The sequence below is a fragment of the Caretta caretta genome, chromosome 5, assembly GCF_965140235.1.
Source record: "Caretta caretta isolate rCarCar2 chromosome 5, rCarCar1.hap1, whole genome shotgun sequence".
Taxonomy (NCBI): Eukaryota; Metazoa; Chordata; order Testudines; family Cheloniidae; genus Caretta; species Caretta caretta.
The window spans coordinates 15,746,653-15,763,529 of NC_134210.1; the positions used below are offsets into that span (position 1 = coordinate 15,746,653).

Sequence of the window (16,877 nt, forward strand, 5' to 3'; positions counted from 1 at the left end):
ATCAAGGAAGAGACTAGTGTTTTATATATATATATATATATATGTATATACAAAAAAGCAACATAAATAACAACAAGAAGAAACTACAAGAACCTCTTCACAGATTGAGGAAAGTGCAAACAGGAAGGAGACAGGAGACAGACTTTTGAGAGCTGATAGCAGGCAAGCCAAATGAGCAGGGCAACTTTTAGATTAAATGTTGTTTTTTACTGCATTCCTTTTTTTTTCTTTCGTGGTGCATTCACCTAGACACTGGATAAGAGCACTGTATGATTTCAGATAAACATAGGAGTTGATGACGCTACTCAACTTCCTGCCTAATGCACTGGGAGCACACATCAGACAGCATTATTAAAGGATGCTGAAAAATGGACTTTTCAAAATATGATTCCAAAAGGCAGGATATAAGAACAGCTTTCAAATGTTATTTCCCTTATATCCCTATTTACCAGGATGAAAAAATAATGAGATATTTATACATATTTATTAAAATTCTCTTCATTTAAATAAAGTTATTGCCATATCAATTAAGTGCAACAAAATATTTCTGAAGAATTATCTATTTTGGGTATGAAACTTATTCTAAGCAGTACATTTCAGAAAATATAGAACTGACAGATATAGGTAGGGTAGCAGAGTGGTGTATGTAGGAGAGAACAGAGAAGTAGACCATATATACTGCACATCCATACTGGCGTCATTTAATTGCTTGAAACAGAAACCCAGTCAGCAGTGATAATTATTTGCCTAGAAATTAAGAGCAACAACTCAAGGGTAAGTTTTCTGATGAACAGATAATAGGAGTCAAGAGCAAGGTGAGATGATAACTTTATGATGAAAAACTGGACTTTATATTTCAGGAAAATTCAATTATGCTTTTTCCCAGGGCAATGTAACATAAGTCTCGCCATGGTTTTGATACACAGCAAGTTGAAAGAACAGTGTGGGAACGGGAAAACTCACAATCACTGGCTCAGTCAACAGTTTTTGTTTTTCTCCAGGCTGGATAAGTGCTGGCAACAGTGGGTGATCTTATGAAAAAAAAAATTTTTTTTTTACAGGATGGGGGCAGGTTGCTGGTGAGCAACTCAAAGCCATGCCCTAAGCAACTACAATTTAAACTTTGATGTTTACTTATAATGCAGAAAATAATTGCTATTGTAATAAAGGTTTGGAAATATAACTGGAAAGACTTTATCCCGTTCTGAAGGAGAGAAAGGGAGATTTACTTTTTGTTAAGAGCAAAGAAGAGATTCTCTAAGTTCTGATGTCTGGGTTAACATACACCGACGTGCTCATGTGGAACAGACTCTGTACACACTATCCCAGATTTGCATCAATCAAAGAGATGCAGTAAAACAGGGTGTCTTTGAAATAGAGTTATAGACTTCAATAGCAGTCTACAGCTCTCTAAGTTTCGGCTCAAGTCTAAATATGAACAGCAGCAATTCTGGAAAATCTCCACTACATTCCAGTAACATATCTGAAGGATAATAAAAATCTTATTTGCCTCAACTCTGTTTTAAAAGTAGCATTACCAGTAGTCGGTTAATCACATACAACTCCCAAAGGTTCAGAGGAGAAGAATATGGCAGTATTAAATCTCTTGAGGTAAAATAAGTCTATTCTCTTTATGCATGTTTTAAAAGATCTTGGACCTGAATCTCCACTTTGTTCCATTGGTTTTATACCTGAAGTTTCACAGCATAAAACCAGTGTAAGAAAGTGAGAATCAGGATTTCAAAAGATGATTGGGCCTTTCTTCTTTTCTTTCTCTCTCTTTTTTTTTTAGATTTAGAAAACTGTATTTGTGCTTTTATGAAGTTTCAAGCAACCTAAGAATGAATAAGACAATGAATCGTTATTTATAATTACATGCAAAAAAATGAAGTGGAGGAAAAATTTAAGATAAAACACTCAAAAGCCAGGAAATGAGAAATTAAAGGTTGAAATCGCAACCTTAACTCTGGCCCAATGGGTATATACATCCCAATGCAGTCTAATTACATAATACTTATCAAATACGATGCTTCATTTTCCCCATAATTAAAAAGAGGGCAATAATATTTACTTAACTTATGGGGGTGATGTGAAGAACTATTTATAGTATTTGTAGCACTTTGAAAAGGTAAAGCACTATTTTAAAATTCAGCCTGGGATTTTAAATGAGCCTAAAGAAATTAGGCAGAGAGTCCTGTGGCATCCTATAGATTAACAGATGTATTGGAGCATAAGCTTTTGTGGGTGAATACCGACTTCGTAGGATGCACCTAAAGAAATTAGGTATCCATCGCCCATGGAATTTCAATGGGATCTGAGTTCACTTAGGCTGCTTTGAAAATTCCAGCTTGGGATTCTAGTTTTTCTTATGAATGCAGAACATCACATTTATGTGCTTGCAGTCATTCTGGGACATTTATAATTATTATCCAGTTCCAAAAGAATTGTTTAAAATCATTACTTGGTCCCCATTTCAGGGTTGCTCAGTAGTTGCTGTATTTGCACTAATTCATTTTGCAGAAGAATTCATATTTACAAGAACTGAGCACACGAAATGCACAACTTATTCTAATAACTCATTTAGAATATAAAACCATAAAGAAATGAGAAATGAGATAGAATTTAATGAGCAAACAAACAAAACTGAACCGTGTCCTTGCAATAATGTTTGGGGAAACTGTATTTTTAAGAAGGGCAGTAGGAATGAAGATTAGCTTCTCCTAAAAATGGTCCTCTCTGTAAATTCTTACATGAGTATATTGGTAGGGTTCTTTTCGGGGGTTTGTCAAAGGAAGACAAGGTCCACAGATGACTAAAAATAGAGAAACATTTTTTTAAATGTCCCATTTTCTGTTTCTTCATATTGTCCCTTGGGTCAAGTGACTTAATCCTCTGTTGGATGAGCCACTTTCCAGTAAATTACTTGGCTTTCCACGTGAGGCAGCAGGGCTTGTATGTAACTGAAAAGAGTACCTGGCTTTGGTGGGATGTTTTGTCTTCCTGTATTTCTGCCTATCTTCTCCATTTTCCTCTTCCTTCCTCTTTCTTCTCCCACTCCTTCATTCTTTCAATCTTTTCCATTTTGCCTGATCCCTTAAGTACACTTCCCTCCCTCCGTCTCAAACCTTGGCCATAGTCCTCTAATACCTGCTCCCTTGGCCATTCACACTTCAAGCAAGTCAAGCATTTACACATTAACTATAGTTCACATGTAATGCTGCAAATCCTACTAACAACAGACGTTCATGTGAGAAGCACTACTTATAGCTCTCAATGGGACAGCGTGCAATGTTGTTCCAGGGGACAAGAATGTGCAGTGATGGACCATGTTTCCTGTAGCCTCAAATGAAACCTTTGCATTTTTTTTAAACAGATTACTGCTTGGATTGAGATTTTATAAAGTTATGTGCAAACAACTATTTGACTACCAGTCAAAAGCAAACAAACCAGTGCATGTGCACTCACTGTGATGATAGTACTTAGATACTACAGTGATGGGTACCATTAAAAAAACCCTTAGAACCAATGAGTTTACAAGTATTCTTACTTTCATTTTATTTTTGAGGACATCCATCCAACTGACTGTGAACCTCAGAGTTTAAAAAATATTTTCACACACAAAATCCTCCACCCACATCACTCAAAAAACCTAGATATCAGGTTACTATCAAGGTGAATATATTTGCAGGCCTACCAACTGACAGAGTTTAAGGAATGGCGATAATTTTTTCTTTAAAAGAGGCCAGGAAAAAATATAAAAGAACAGCTGAATAATTCCAGCAAAATATCTACATGTTGGGTTAAGTTTCTACCCCCTGCTCTCCCAAATTTTGATAAATTGATTGCTGCTGGAAGACATGAGACCAAAACTTCCTTCACGGAGAGGAGTGCACGCTTTTCTTATGTCTCTTACTGTGCTGTTTGTACAGTGCATAGCCCTGCTGGGCCCTATTGGAAAAAGAACTATAATTTACCCGACCAATACATCTCTCTAGCCCTACAAATATTTATATCATGCCCACCATTCTTGTACCTGAGCACTGAAATCTTCAAATGGACAGACCAGCTTTAAGAGTGAGTGGTTAGTTCAGCTTCCATGTCCCAATGAATCTTTGGCATCTCTGCTTACGCAGCTAACAAGGCAATCAGATCCCTTGTATGGTTTAAATAGTTTAAATGCCCTAGAGACAGAGTTTTGCCAATTAGTGCCAGTTGTGGTGCTGGTGGTTTTTGTGATGTGGGCATATTTGGTTTCAGACCTAATATTTTCAGGTTGACCATCAAATGGTCATCAGATTGTAACGTCTGGTCACTTCCAACCTGGGCTGGAGTTGAACAAGCAACCCAGAGGAGAAAGGCTTTATATACTCTTTTATCCATGCCCTAAGCACCCAGTCTACTACAGAATATTTTCTGTCTCTATGTTACTAACTTTCATTTACTTGCAGCTCTTTTTTATTTTCTATTTCTTGCCACTTTTTCTAGAGAGAGGTCTCTCCATTGCACACAACTTCCAGCCAAATCACTGCCCATAATACAACTCGATAGTGAAGGAAACGCCAGAGAACTTGTTTTATTCTCCTTACACAACAGTATAACTTCTTTCCAATGCATACAGATATTGTTTAAAAATGCCAGTCATCCAACTAGAAGAGTTCAAAGGCCCTATTGGTTAGGGGCATTGGTTATGTCATAAAACAGGGATTAAAGGAAAGCTAAGAGTAATTAGAAATAAAAGGGCCAGGTCTTTTGTGCTATGAAATTTCACCAGTATCTCAGATAGAAAAGATAACAGAATATTTCAAATTTTAAAGAATTTATTTTAACAAAAGCTTGAAAAACCTAATATATATTCCTTTCAGTGTCTCTGTCACCTACTTCCCCTCCCCCCATCTTTGTATGTTTATAAAGAGAAATATTTAGACATCTGTAAAATAAGGAAACATACTTTGGGCTTTCTAAAGGTTATTTTCTTTGTTCCAAACTCTGCTTTATGACTGTTAACACTCCATTTTACTAAACTGATGCAATATACAGATGCTACAAAAATAATCTCACTCTTTCCAGAAACGTTGGAAGAATTAGGAACTGCTCCTGTAAACACTTAGACTTATTTTGGAGAACTACTGAATACGGAATTTCTCACTCCCCATGGATCCTTGATAAAGCTCAACTCCACAAAGAATAATCAACCTTTTAGAAAATGTCCTGAGCAACCCATTCAGACAGAGGAATAGGTCACACCACAGACAATTAAAACATTCTCAACCAACAGCATATACTGTATTACTGGCTGTTGCATTCAGACTCTCCTACACTGATGCTTTCATCTATAGGTCTATTACTATAAATCCACTCTTGGATGGCAGCGGGGAAACTTTTCAAAGGCCAATCAACAAGTAAAAATGAGGAACAAGCTTGTTGGGGAATGTGAACATGAATACTTATATAGCATTTGTATCTAAGGAATTCAAAATTCTTTACTAACACAAATTAATCAAGTCAGAAGCTTATTAACATAGGTCAGCACCTTCATAGAATCATAGAATATTAGGGTTGGAAGAGACCTCAGGAGGTCATCAAGTCCAATGCCCTGCTCAAAGCAGGACCAACACCAACTAAATCATCCCAGCCAAAGCTTTGTCAAACTGGGCCTTAAAAACCTCTAAGGATGGAGATTCTACCACCTCCCTAGGTAATCCATTCCAGTGCTTCACCACCCTCCTAATGAAATAGTGATTCCGAATATCCAACCTAGACCTCTCGCACTGCAACTTGAGACCACTGCTTCTTGTTCTGTCATCTGCCACCGAGAACAGCCTAGCTCCATCCTCTTTGGAACCCCCCTTCACTTGCAAGCCAGCAGTAAATTGTGTTTACAAAGAGAAGGCCTATGAAGACTCTCTTCCCCCACAATGGTGGTATCTGCTATCAAGAGTTTAAAAAGAATCATCTTGGGTTTTTTAAACACTGGACTGCATCAGTGTTCTAAATCCATTTTTTTAAACCCAGGCAACTATAATATTGATGTGGAAAGTCGTGCACAAAAATGTACCTTTTAATGGGGTTTTTTGGGGGTCCAATATGAGAGCACTCTGTAGTTTCTAAAGCAATTATTCCACAATTCATTTAGCTAACTAATCACTTTCACCTTTAATTATGTTCACATGAATTGCTTCCCCAATATATTTCTTCTGAGTGTAAATAAAAATAAAAATCTTCTAAACCTTTTTTCTCCAGAATTATGACAATGAAATCTGAGGAACAATAACCACCACATTTCAACGGAAAATAACAAATACAAATTTAGTATTTAAGTCTCTTCAAATTATTGTAGAGTTGTTGCATCTTTATACTTCAATGTGTATTAATGTTATATATGTAGTCTATGGAGAGAAACTTTTGAGATGCAAATCTAATTGCTATTGCTAATTGTTCTCGCCATTTCTTGAAGTTTATTTTCATGCCTCATATGTCCAAAGGATGCAGCTCTTTTGACCAGAAGATCATGAAACATTTCTACTACACAGAATATCCTTAAAGCAAATGTAGATGCTAAAATAACTCAATTTCTAGGTAACATAAGATATATCTAGTATATGAAACATAGATGATATGACACATTAGACTTTCATGAAATTCCTGGTGTTATACATCAAAAGCATTTTCTTGAACTTAAAATTGTCCAAAAATCCTTCAGCTACAAACTTGTTACTAAACAAAAAACAATGTGAAGAGCAATTGCAAAAAACAAACAAAAAATCCCCAAACAAAACATACTACAGTCTTCTGTACAAATGATCAGAAGTTTAAACAGTTTGAACCAAACCAGCATTTTGTCACATAATTTTAGGTTAATTTGTTCCTTTTGTTTAGGGGTAAATCATGCAGTCTTTACTTAGTAAAGACTCCAAATGGATTCAAGGGGAGGTGCTGAGTAAGAATTCAGAAGGAACTGCAGAATTTGGCACTTACTTAATAAAGGAGCTCATTTTGGCTCTTAAGTTAGACAGTTATTCAAGTCTGCCCAAAAATTGCTACCTTTTAATTATATAAAAATTGTGGGATTAGGTAGGAGTAATTTTCTCTCATGCTAAAACATAATTCATCTGGGGGAGAGGATGACTAATACTTAGAAAATATATTTATAGCCTGCAGCTCAGCACTCACAGTGGAAGGAAGAGCACCCTAAAAAGAATCTGATATTAAATGGCAATTCCATTTATAAGCCAACAGTGTAGGGTTGTCAAGAATCAGACAGCAACCAGAATAGTCAGAAGGGGATTAAACTGATAGCTAAAGAGAGGGTAAGAAGAGGGAAGATACAAGCACTCAGTACACAACCAAAATGCAGAGAACAACATTAATCAAGGAACCAAAGGACATGAAGAGAAGAAATACCTGAATTGCTTATACACCAATGAGAGGAGCCTGGGTAACAAACAAGAAGAATTGGAATTGCTCATTTATGAGCAGAAATTCTATCTAGTTGGTGTTATTGAAGCCTGCTAGTATAATTTGCATGATTGGAATGTTAAGATCAATGGTTATATGTTACCTATTTAGGAAGGATTGAGTGGGCAAAAGGGGAGGGGAAGTGGTACTCTATGTCAAAAATGAAATTACCTGTTTCCGAGTTACTGATAACTCACAAGAAAATGATCCTGAATGCTTCTGCATCAATGTCCTAACAGATAAAGCAGAAGTCGGGGTACTAGTTGGTGTCTGCTACAGATCACCAAATCACACGTGGAAACAGAATGAACAGCTCCTTATGCACCTATCTATACCTGCATGATAATGGACAACTTCAATTTGAGTGACATATGCTGGAGGTTTCATGCAGCCAGTACAATAACATCCTTCGAATTTCTAATTATAATAGATGACAATTTCCTAAGACAAGAAGTGTTGCAGTCAACACAGGAGAATTCTATAATTAAACCTTGTCTTAACCGATAAAGAGGAACTGTCATAAATATAAAGGGAAGGGTAAACCCCTTTGAAATCCCTCCTGGCCAGGGGAAAGCTCCTCTCACCTGTAAAGGGTTAAGAAGCTAAAGGTAACCTCGCTGGCACCTGACCAAAATGACCAATGAGGAGACAAGATACTTTCAAAAGCTGGGAGGAGGGAGAGAAACAAAGGGTCTGGGTCGGTCTGTATGCTGCTCTTGCCAGGGACAGAACAGGAATGGAGTCTTAGAACTTTTAGTAAGTAATCTAGCTAGGCATGTGTTAGATTATGATTTCTTTAAATGGCTGAGAAAAGAATTGTGCTGAATAGAATAACTATTTCTGTCTGTGTATCTTTTTTGTAACTTAAGGTTTTGCCTAGAGGGGTTCTCTATGTTTTTGAATCTAATTACCCTGTAAGATATCTACCATCCTGATTTTACAGGGGGGATTTTTTTATTTCTATTTACTTCTATTTTTTATTAAAAGTCTTCTTGTAAAAAACTGAATGCTTTTTCATTGTTCTCAGATCCAAGGGTTTGGGTCTGTGGTCACCTATGCAAATTGGTGAGGCTTTTTATCCAACATTTCCCAGGAAAGGGGGGGTGCAAGTGTTGGGAGGATTGTTCATTGTTCTTAAGATCCAAGGGTCTGGGTCTGTAGTCACCTAGGCAAATTGGTGAGGCTTTTTACCAAACCTTGTCCAGGAAGTGGGGTGCAAGGTTTTGGGAAGTATTTTGGGGGGAAGGACGCGTCCAAACAGCTCTTCCCCAGTAACCAGTATTAGTTTGGTGGTGGTAGCGGCCAGTCCAAGGATAACGGGTGTAATATTTTGTACCTTGGGGAAGTTTTGACCTAAGCTGGTAAAGATAAGCTTAGGAGGTTTTTCATGCAGGTCCCCACATCTGTACCCTAGAGTTCAGAGTGGGGGAGGAACCTTGACAGGAACTTACAGACTTTAAGGCCAGAAGGGACAATCGCGATCCTCTAGTTTGACCTCCTGCACATCGCAGGTCACAGAACCTCACCCACCCACTCCTGTAATAGACTGGCTGAGTTACTGAAGTCCTCAAATCATGATTTAAAGACTTCAAGTTATAGAAAATCTACCATTTACTTCAAATCAGCAAATGACCTTTGTCCATGCTGCAGAGGAAGGCAAAACCCACCAGGGTCTCTACCAAATTGACCTGGGGAAAAATTATTTTCCTACCCCATAATACAACCATCAGTTAGACCCTGAGCATGTCAATGAGACCCACCAGCCAGACACCAGGGAAAGAATTCACAGTAGTACCTCAGAGTCCTCCCCATCTATTGTCCCATATCTGGCTGATGGAGATATTTGTTACTAGCAGTTGCAACAGGGCCACATGCCATTGTAGGCAATCTCATCATACCATCCCCTCCATAAATTTATCAAACACAGTCCTGAAAACAGTTAGAATTTATGTCCCCTTGAAAAGCTGTTCCAGAATTTCACTCCTCTGATGGTTAGAAACCTTCATGTCATTTCAAGCCTTAACTTGTTGATGGCCAGTTTATATCCATTTGTTCTTGTGCCAACATTGGCCCTTAACTTAAATAACTCCTCTCCCTCCCTTGTGTTTATCTCGCTAATGTATTTATAGAGAGCAATCATATTCCCCCTCAGTCTTCATTTGGTTAGGCTAAACAAGCCAAGCTCCTTAAGTCTCCTCTTGTAAGGTAGGTTTTCCACTCTTCTGATCATCCTAGATGATCTGCTCTGCACCTGTTCCAGTTTGAATTCATCTTTCTAAAACATGGGAGACCAGAATTGCACAGTATTCCAGATGAGGTCTCACCAGTGCCTTGCATAATGGTACTAACACTTCCTTATCTCTAATGTAAATACCTTGCCTGATGCATCCTAGGACTGCATTACCCTTTTTTCATGGCCGCATCATATCAATGGCTCATAGTCATCCTGTGATCGCCCAATACACCCAAGTCTTTCCTCTCCTTTGTCACTTCCAATTTATATGTCCCCAGTTTACAGCAAAAATTCTTATGGTTAGTCTCTAAGTGTATAACCTTGCACTTTGCATTATTAAATTTCATCCCATTTCTATTATTCCAGTTTTAAAGGTCATCCAAATCTTGTATGATATTCTGATCCTCCTTGTTCGGATATAGATATTCAGGCCTGTCTGTAAAGGCCTATACTCTAAGAATTTAGGTGTATTCTTATCACTTGGCTAGTTATAGAGATATAAAAGAACCAAAATCACTGTCTGCTGGTGTAAGGGCCTTCTCTTACTGTGACAGTCTGAGGCCCTGTTTTTAGGCTAAGGCCTTTGGCTAAGCAACAGAGGCAGCCATAAGCTGGGAAGCGACCGGTCACATCCTCACATTCCAAACTAGTCACATTGAAAGAAGGTGCTATTGGGCTGTTAGGAATACAATCCTCTCCTGATAGTGCCTATTACCTCCAGAGAAAGGGAAGTGCCTAGAAGATGTAAAACGAAACTTAGTTTGATAGCATCCTGTCTGGCAAGAACTCACTTATCAATAGCTGGGATGTGAAATCCTCACTTCTGTATTGTTTTGTCATTATAGTTCCCACTTTGCTATTGTTTGTCTATATAATCTCTGGCTTCAGAGTAGCAGCTGTGTTAGTCTGTATTCGCAAAAAGAAAAGGAGGACTTGTAGCACCTTAGAGACTAACCAATTTTTCTGAGCATAAGCTTTCGTGAGCTACAGCTCACTTCATCGGATGCATAAAGTGGAAAACACAGTGAGGAGATTTATATACACACAGATCATGCAAAAATGGATGTTAACCATACACATTGTAAGGAGAGTGATCACTTAAGATGAGCTATTACCAGCAGGAGAGTGAGATGGGGGGAGAGAAAACCTTTTGAAGTGATAACCAAGATGGGCCATTTCCAGCACATTTCCAGGAGTTAACAAGAACGTCTGAGGAACGGGGGTGGGGGTGGGGGCTGGGGAAGAGAATAAACAAGGGGAAATAGTTTTACTTTGTATAATGACTCAACCGCTCCCAGTCTCTATTCAAGCCTAGGTTAATTGCATCCAATTTGCAAATTAATTCCAATTCATCAATCTCTCGTTGGAGTCTGTTTTTGAAGTTTTTTTTGTTGAAGAATAGTCACTTTTAGATCAGAAATCGAGTGACCAGAGAGATTGAAGTGTTCTCCGACTGGTTTATGAATGTTATAATTCTTGACATCTGATTTGTGTCCATTTATTCTTTTACGTAGAGACTATCCAGTTTGCCCAATGTACGTGGCAGAGGGGCATTGCTGGCACATGATGGCATATATCACATTGGTAGATGTGCAGGTGAATTCTTAGCCCAGCAGAAGAATCTGTCCCATCTCGGGGCCTCTCCTTCGGCCCCTCCACCCCCACGAACATGATACAGTTCTGTAGTGACCTAGAATCCTATTTTCGACATCTCTGACTCAAGGAATATTTCCAACACACCTCTGAACAACATACTAATCCACAGAGACCTCCCTACCAACCCTACAAAAAGAAGGATTCTAGGTGGGCTCCTCCTGAAGGTCGAAACAGCAGACTGGACTTCTACATAGAGTGCTTCCGCCGACGTGCATGAGCTGAAATTGTGGAAAAGCAGCATCACTTACCCCATAACCTCAGCCGTGCAGATTACAATGCCATCCACAGCCTCAGAAACAACTCTGACATCATAATCAAAAAGGCTGACAAAGGAGGTGCTGTTGTCATCATGAATAGGTTGGAATATGAACAAGAGGCTGCTCGGCAGCTCTCCAACACCACTTTCTACAAGCCATTACCCTCTGATCCCACTGAGGGTTACCAAAAGAAACTACAGCATTTGCTCAAGAAAATCCCTGAAAAAGCACAAGAACAAATCTGCACAGACACACCCCTGGAACCCCGACCTGGAGTATTCTATCTGCTACCCAAGATCCATAAACCTGGAAATCCTGGGCGCCCCATCATCTCAGGCATTGGCACCCTGACAGCAGGATTGTCTGGCCACGTAGACTCCCTCCTCAGGCCCTACGCTACCAGCACTCCTAGCTATCTTCGAGACACCACCGACTTCCTGAGGAAACTACAATCCATCGGTGATCTTCCTGAAAACACCATCCTGGCCACTATGGATGTAGAAGCCCTCTGCACCAACATTCCACACAAAGATGGACTACAAGCTGTCAGGAACACTATCCCTGATAATGTCACGGCAAACCTGGTGGCTGAACTTTGTGACTTTGTCCTCACCCATAACTATTTCACATTTGGGGACAATATATACCTTCAAATCAGAGGCACTGCTATGAGTACCCGCATGGCATAATCATTTTATTTCATAATTACACTAGAAAACCATATTAAGTGCAGCCATAAAAAGGTCTAAAATTCAAAGACAAACATTTAGGAGTAAGTGAATACTAACAATGCCATTCATTCATTAATATGATGGAACTAAATACTATCATTTTGATTTTGGTAAATCAAACCCTGAAAAGCTTAAATTATGTCGGGACCTTGACAAGTAAAAATGGAAGAAGTTACATAGGAAAATAATTCTGGAAAGACGCCGACAGAGCTTCAATGGAAAGAACAGGGCTAAACAATAGATTTTAAATATGACTCTTGAGTAAACACTATGCCAGAAAGATTACTTTCTTTTTTATATTTGATGATGAGAAGCCTTTTCTCGTTCAGCAAAAAATGACTCAACTTCTACTGCTAGCATAACAAAGGATACAATTAAGGAACTCTAATGCAATACACAGTCACTATGTGTAATTACTGCTAGACAGTATGTCGACAGTCTATTGTCTAGACCAGTGGTGGGCAACCTGTGGCCTGTCAGAGTAATCCTCTAGCGGGCCATGAGGCAGTTTGTTTACATTGACCGTCCGCAGCTCCCAGTGGCTGCAGTTCGCCGTTCCCGGACAATGGGAGCTGCAGGAAGCAGCATGGGCCGCAGGGATGTGCTGGCCACCGCGTCCTGCAGCTCCCATTGGCCGGGAACGGCGAACCTCAGCCACTGGGAGCTGCGGATGGTCAATGTAAACAAACTGTCTCATGGCCACCAGCGGATTATCCTGGCGGGCCGCAAGTTGCCCACCACTGGTCTAGACATTATTAATTGTATCATAGTAGCTGGATGGCTAACTGGTTTTGTTTCACCTCTAAAACACTACTAAAGTTACCAGATTGTAGCGCAGAAGACTGTCTTCTTAGTTCTATTTCTCATTAATCAATCTATTCATTTAATGATAGGCAGCTCACCTTCGTAAGAAATGCTTATTGCCCACTGTGATGCAGTTCTTCTTTAGATGCTGAGAATATCACAAGTAAAGTCTGTTTACCTTAATATAGCTCTAAAACCAAACTTTTGTTAGGTGCAGCTGTGCCTATGGGTTGTACCTATGTAAGCATACAAGACTTTACATGGTGCCAAAACGTTATGATCTCTTAGTTACAGTTTTTACATTGTCCAGATTGAGTGACTGAAATTCTTATATATTGGCAGTTTGGTAGACAGATTAACAACTCATTTGTCCAGGTCACAGAAACCACCACCTCAGCTGGTACTACTGTTGGCAATCTCAGCTAACAGATCAAGTGATTGTCTAAAGAGATCACAGCTGAGAGAACGTCACAGAAATTTATTCCTAAAGGACAAGGACAGGACAGGAGATATGGTGGCATGGTAGGGTGAAATAATTTATGTTACAGAGCATTAACTTTGCTTCAGCAGTTTAACAAAACTGAGATTAAATCACACATACTGAAGATAAAGCTTGTCTAGTTCTTATATGCAGTCATTTTTTATCAACAGCAACGTCATTAAATCCTGAATAAAACATGTAGCTTTCTATGTTGTTTCACCTTGTTTAAAAGATAGCTAATAATATTTCTGTTCAGAGACCTTCCTTCAGCTAGACTTTACAGATCCCAAGACATACAAGACAAATATGTAGATTTGACTTCTAACACACTGATTGTTTTAAGGAATTAAATGAAATAAGGGAACCATTTAACATCCACCCATATATGAGAGAGCAAGATTACAGATCCTTTGGTTCTCAGTTGGGGGAACTGAAATGAAGGTCTATTAATAAGTACTTTCAGCTTTGACTAATAATAATAACAAGATAGAAGTTACAAAAAATTCTTTTTGTTGAAACCACTTTTGTAATACTGCTTTTTAATAACCCTCATAATGGCCGAATTAGAAGGACCCCAACTGAAGTCATTCATCCCACATAAAACAAACATTGCTTTTTCTTCTTAGCTTTGTTTTACAAGCTACATTATTTCCAGATGATGCTTGAGGGGCCTAAGGGTTTCAAGAATTAGATGCTTAAATAGACAGCTGCTTTCTATTTACCATATAAATCAAGGATAAATCAAAGAAGAATCTAAATAGTGGACTTCATTTACCGCCATTATAGAGCACAAGCTGAGAAAGAAAAAGAATAGAAAGAGAGAAACATCTCATCAAGCAATTACGAAGTTTTATTTAGATTATTAACAAAGGAGGAGGAAATGCAGCAACATTTGTAGAATCCTGGGCTTCCAAATAACATTAGCTTTGCACAGCAGGTAAGAAATAATTCACTAGACTGGGAATTGGCCAGGAAAAATTCAGCTCTGATCAGCAGTTCTTACAAATCCATCAGGCTTTGCTACTGGACTCAAATTGCATGGCTTACTTTGCTCATATTATTTAAACTTTCCTTATTGACTATAAAAGTAGATCAATTTCTAGGCCTTAACTAATGCAGAAAAGTAACATTCTGGACTGTGCTTTGGAGGATGGATCATGAGAGCATTTTTTGTATTTAAAAAGATGGGATCATATGCCCCACATATGAAAAATGCGTTGCAAAGGAACTTTCTTGCACATTTCATATGATTTGGTCACATGACCTTCAACATATGGCACCAGAGTGCTCTAAAACACTAGGAATTTCTTGAGACCAACTTTAAAATGTGTCCAAGAAATAAATGTTTAGTAAAAGTATGTATTGACAACTGTGTAGTTACTCTATAGATCTTGTGGGATGAAAAAATAATATTTTGTACTTGTACAGCACCTTTCATCAGAGGGATTTCCAAATGCTATATGAATAAGCCAGAGGTACTTCCGGCCACTGACAAGCTTTTAATTGCCTTTGAAATGACATTCAAGTGACATCCCCAAAGCTGGGATCATTTAGAACTCCAGCACCTAACTGACAGATTTCAGAGTAGCAGCTGTATTAGTCTGTATCTGCAAAAAGAAAAGGAGTACTTGTGGCACCTTAGAGACTAACAAATTTATTAGAGCATAAGCTTTTGTGAGCTACAGCTCACTTCATGTGTGCAAGGATGTATTTTTAGGGTTCGCTTTGGGAAACACCCACTTTCTTCTACCTCCCATATATAAATGTCAAATTTTAAACTCAACTGATTTCCAGAAATTTCCCCATGTGGCCAGTTACCAATTTATCTTGGCTGTTTGTGGATAACCTAGCCAACTAGAAGATTGGTGGCTTAAATTCTTAGTGCTGGTAGTTGGCTAGTATGAAAATAAAGGGGTAGATTTTCAGAAGAATTCAGCAGCCAGCAACCTCTGAGTGCTCAGAACTTCTGGAAGTCTGACCCCAATTATGGGTGTTGCGCACTTCCAGAAGTCTGCTCCAAAAGGCCTTCAACTTGCCACTCAACATCTAAGACCAAATACTAGTAATCAGCAAGTAAAGCACCTGCTGCCATAAGCCCCCTATCCCTGTGTTGCATATAATTGCAGTTAAAATTAATGTGGACACTGAACAAACCAACATGACTAAATGTGCACTGAATATCATGTCAATTTATTAGAATAAAAAATTATTTTTAAATTTAAATTTTGTTCCTTACTGAGTTTTTCAACTTCTACCTAAAATTAACTATTTCATAAGACTTGGGGGTGAATTCTAAAGATAAAACGATCTTTAATCTTAAAAACTAGATATAATCCCCCAGGCCCCTAAACATAACCATCACATTGCCCTTGTCTGAGGTGTGGGGGTGAGGGGTGGGGGAAGGGGAGAGGATGGACAGAATTCCAAGGAGAAAAGGAGGACTTGTGGCACCTTAGAGACTAACAAATTTATTTGAGCATAAGCTTTCGTGAGCTACAGCTCACTTCATCGGAAGTGAGCTGTAGCTCACGAAAGCTTATGCTCAAATAAATTTGTTAGTCTCTAAGGTGCCACAAGCACTCCTTTTCTTTTTACTTATAAAGTTAGAGCACCAACCCATTCAGACTCTTGCAAAGTCTAAAGGACATCTGGTTGTTCATGCTTACCCAACTGAAAGAGCTTTTAGACTTATGTTATATTCTCTTTTAATAAAACACATGATATGGTTCTTTCCTTATGCTAATAAGTGACTTTTGGTTTTGTTTGTTTAACACCAAGTTTTGAGTTACAAATTAGTTGATATGTTAAAGGTTAGAGTGTTACTTCTCAAAAGCACAACAGACAAATCAGAGAGCATAAACTCACTGTTGTCGTAAGAAGTTACTCTGAAATATGGCATCACAGGTGGCAATGATTGTTTACTCAATAACTTAGCCAGCCCTCTGCTTTTGAATAGCAAAATGGCATTGTTTGTGTATTGCATATAAACAACTCTGGCCAGGACATGCGAGTCAAGAGATGTTGCTAGTTAAATTAATCATTTTGAGCCCCCAAAATATAACCTGTTAGATAAAAAAGTAATAGTTTCAATAGCTATTAGCTAGTGTGTTGAGACCACAGCCTATCGTGCTGACCAATATTGTTTTCTTGTACTCCCCTATTAGTCTGTCTGTATTCATCAGTTGTCTCTTGTCTTATACTTAGGGTCTGTAGGCAGGGACTATCTTTTTTTCTATTTGTACAGTGCCTACCGTTGGGTT

General features: G+C 38.5%; 1 protein-coding gene across 5 annotated transcripts in view; it reads right to left on the minus strand.

Moving 5' to 3' along the window:
• Nucleotides 1-16,877, minus strand: part of DYM (dymeclin) — a 385,584-nt gene that overhangs the window by 74,815 nt on the left and 293,892 nt on the right. The window lies entirely within an intron of this gene.